We start from the raw sequence: 3,666 nt of genomic DNA, 5'->3' as shown, positions 1-3,666 counted from the left end.
TATTCATTTCAATGCATTGACTTAGCATCCCACTAGCTGGAAGAATGTAAGCTCAAAACAATAATGAAATGTCACCATCCAACACTCTTGTCATTCCCAAATAAGGGACAGACAGATAATTGAGTGAGTGATATGATTGGATGAACACAAACATCTCTGGGTTGCTAGTGGCAGTAAAATTGTGACTTGCTTATTTTACTCTTTGGTTACCTCAAGGCCTGTCCAAGTTACAGATTCAGCCCCTTCCAGTTCATAGCCTACAAAAATGCTATAAGGTAAAAAACATTGTGAATTGTTGTCTTTTGCTCTATTTTCCGTGGGAACAAAAGATATCCATACTCCGAAACATCAAAATGGTTCAGACATACAAGGCAAAACTATGACTTTGTTTCAGGGTTCATTCATCCATATTCCATGAAAGTAGACGTCCACCCTCTACATGGTGAAACAAAAGACAATTTGTTTTTATACTTTTATTTCCATTTATAAGTATTTATGTCGACCATTTACATAACAGCTCCGCTCTCTGGAATTGTCTACAAGTGGATGTTCTGCAAGTCAGCCGTAGAGGGAGAAGGGGAATGGCGGTAAGACATTCGGGGCCACCAGATCGGGGGGGTGGGGGGGGGGGGGGGGTGTGGGGGAGGTGGGGGGGGTGTTGTGGTTACTGGCCACCATATCCCAAATTCAGCAAGAAGTTTATCATGCCATGATCATCATCTTCATCCTCCTCCTCCTCATCATTCATTCCAGTGCTGTTGTGCAGAAGGGAATGCTGGGAACTTGGAGGACTCAGTGCAGTGGACCTGGAAGAAAGGACAGGAGAGATGAGATGGGTGGAAAACAAGGAATGAGGGAAGATGCATTTTTAAGCCCAAATTTACAGCATGGGAGCTGTTTACATTATCAAGGTTAGAGCTAAAACAATATCACTTGATGGGTAGATTTTAGTTTGACAAACAAAAAAATCAGCATCCATGTAGACGATTAATCATTCGAGGCATTTTCAAGCAAAAATAGTGAAAATAAATGCAACACAACTATCAAGTTCCAGTTTCTCAAACAGTAGGCTATGATTTGTTGCTTCTCTTTGTCAGATGTGATAGTAAACCGAATACCTTTGGGATGGGACTTTTGGTCTGACAAACATTTTAACATGTTACCTTAGGCTCTGCAAAGCTGTTTTTGCAAAAAGACATGTTGCTCTGTAAGAATATTACTTTGGTGACACTTTTCTGCTGCAATTGAGGATATTTGGATGCAAGTGACATAAATAGCATCATATATGAATAGCAGGCTGACCTGAATTGTTCAGTGTCGACTATGAATGAATGAATGAATGACATAACATCCTTACATTTGGAGGGTGGAGGGCGACTCCTCATGACGTCCCCTCAGCTGCACTCTTCACACAAGCAGCAAAGGCCTCGATCAGATCTTTGCAGCCCTCAGCTCCCTTCTCGGCCACACTGGAAGGAAGGGAGATGAATGATTATGTTAAATTGCAGTCAGATAATCCCCATTTTAAATACCTAAGCATTTCATTTCACCTCCTCACACAGAGGACATGTGATCAGGATACAGAAAGAGGAAGGATGGAGCGCTTCAGTCAGCCGCGGTGGACTCAGCAAAATCCCAGTCCAACTAATTCTGTTGACAAAACAGATGCGTGTTTTGTGTACTAACAGGTTTTAATTGCAGAGGGAACAAATGTGTGAAGAAAATATCTTTCTCTTGAAGATTATATAAAGAAATGGAAAGGGACTAATGCTGTCACAGTTCTAGGCGTCACTGATCACAGCCACTCTTAGGGCTGGGCATTGTAAAAAGAATTACAATACCAGTACTGATACCAACACAGTTAGTTAATTCTTTTCTCAATACCAATTTCATAAAATCCATTTTAAGAGTTTTTCCTACCTGCCTCTACGAGGTGTAACGTTATACAGCTAACCAGCAGCATTATTAGATCTTAGTAGAAACATGCTGCATGCTTATTGGCTCACTGACGCTGATGGTATTGAAATTTGGTATTGAGTGACAAGGCATTTGTCGATACTTTAGAGGCAATTCAGTCGGTGCCTAAAAAGTATTTAATTCAATGCCCAGACCTCCAAGCTCCCAAATGAATGAATATTCAGGGAAATTCTTTCCAAAATGACAACTTTTCTATAAATTTAGAAATATAATGTCCCTGAAAGACAGAAAAATGAAAGAACAAATGAAAGATGTTACTAAACGGGATGAAAGTGAGAGAGAAAGTGAGAATGCCGGCTAACAGATTATTTCAGGCCCCCATGCAGGAACAAACACAGCAGACATTGCCACAGTGCATTAGGGTGATGGAGCGAAAGGAAGGGAGAGAGGGAGGGAGAAAAAGAGGGGGCAGAGGGAGGGATACAGAAAGCCATGTGGAAGAAGCCATCTGTTTGATAGGACACCAGAAAGGGACGGAGGATGTTACGTGATCCCACAGAGATGGTAAGACATGGAGGGGAGAGGAAGAGCCCACAGGAGGAGGGGCTTCATCATACATGAATGTATCACTTCATAACATCCCAACATCCCTCTGTTCAGCTTTGCCCCCAATCCCTTGTCAACCCAGGGGAGCAATCCTCATCTCCTAAACATCTATCTCTCCACTGTGGCCCAATTTAAACTATAAAGCAGCCCCTGCTCACCATTAGAATAACAGATGTGCTACTTATCCAATATCTATAAGTACTCGTTTAAAGGATAAGGCTGGTCTTTTCACGAGATGAACAATAGACATTCAATGTATAAACACATCGGTAATTACTTCTCTGTATAGTAGTCGTCATTGTTAGTGCCAAGATTCAGATTACATACATACAGCATGCCCCCTTGATTCACAGAAAAAAGTGTGCAAGCATGTAATTCAGTTACGGTTGAATGTTTTATCTCATTGAAATCAGCCTCACTGTTTACTGTTCACTCTCCTACAGCTGTATGAACTGTATCATGGGACTGCTAACCAAACATTTCCTACTGCTGCTAATTAAATATGTGTAAAACACAGTTTTTTTATATTGTGATGTAGTAACAGGAAATACACTGACTGTCATTCAGAAAAGAAATGGTTTAAAAAATGCCAAATCAATCAGGACGGAAAGAGTACTCTGACAATCATGCATTGCATTCTTATAACACTGTTGGACCCACAATTGACAGTTTAAAAAAGGAAAAGTTTAACCAAATCAAAATTGATGCTGCCATCTAGATCTAGTCTCTTACTTAAAGACATTCTTCTCCCTTGCTAAAAGCTGGCTGGCACAATGCAACTCGATCAGCAAGTGACATCACTTAAAGCAATATTATCTCAGATTTCACATTGCTCCCGCTGGAGCCACAATACACGTATTCCGAAGAACCTTCTGAGAACACACTTTGATGATTACAGGTCTTTCATTTTCTGCAGAATAGAATCTATTCTGTATATCTAAAAAGGGTGGAACCACCATCACATGACAGTGTCACAAACGGTTTAATGCACTAGCTTACACAGGGTCATCTCTGCTGCTTTATCTCTTTGTATTGTGGCCTGGTGCCTGTGATGTAACACACAGCTGGCTGCCGCAGATTAACACTCAGCGCTTTACTTTGCCAAGAGGGAAGGGGTGAAGTGTGTGTGTGTGTGTGTGTGTG

At 41.2% G+C, this 3,666-nt stretch overlaps 1 long non-coding RNA gene across 2 annotated transcripts in view; it reads right to left on the bottom strand.

The window, feature by feature from the left end:
* Positions 1–458: 458 nt before the first annotated feature.
* Positions 459–3,666, bottom strand: part of LOC116703330 (uncharacterized) — a 17,057-nt gene continuing 13,849 nt past the window's right edge. For both annotated transcript variants that reach the window (XR_004335401.1, XR_004335400.1), the window contains 2 exons: positions 1,358–1,469; positions 459–806 (listed from right to left, as the gene is read on the bottom strand). This is a non-coding gene — a long non-coding RNA (uncharacterized LOC116703330). The remainder of the gene's footprint in view (positions 807–1,357; positions 1,470–3,666) is intronic.

This window comes from Etheostoma spectabile, chromosome 15 (assembly GCF_008692095.1).
Source record: "Etheostoma spectabile isolate EspeVRDwgs_2016 chromosome 15, UIUC_Espe_1.0, whole genome shotgun sequence".
NCBI classification, from domain to species: domain Eukaryota; kingdom Metazoa; phylum Chordata; class Actinopteri; order Perciformes; family Percidae; genus Etheostoma; species Etheostoma spectabile.
The sequence above is the reverse complement of the archived record's forward strand: the minus strand, read 5'-3'. Positions and strand labels throughout refer to the sequence as shown.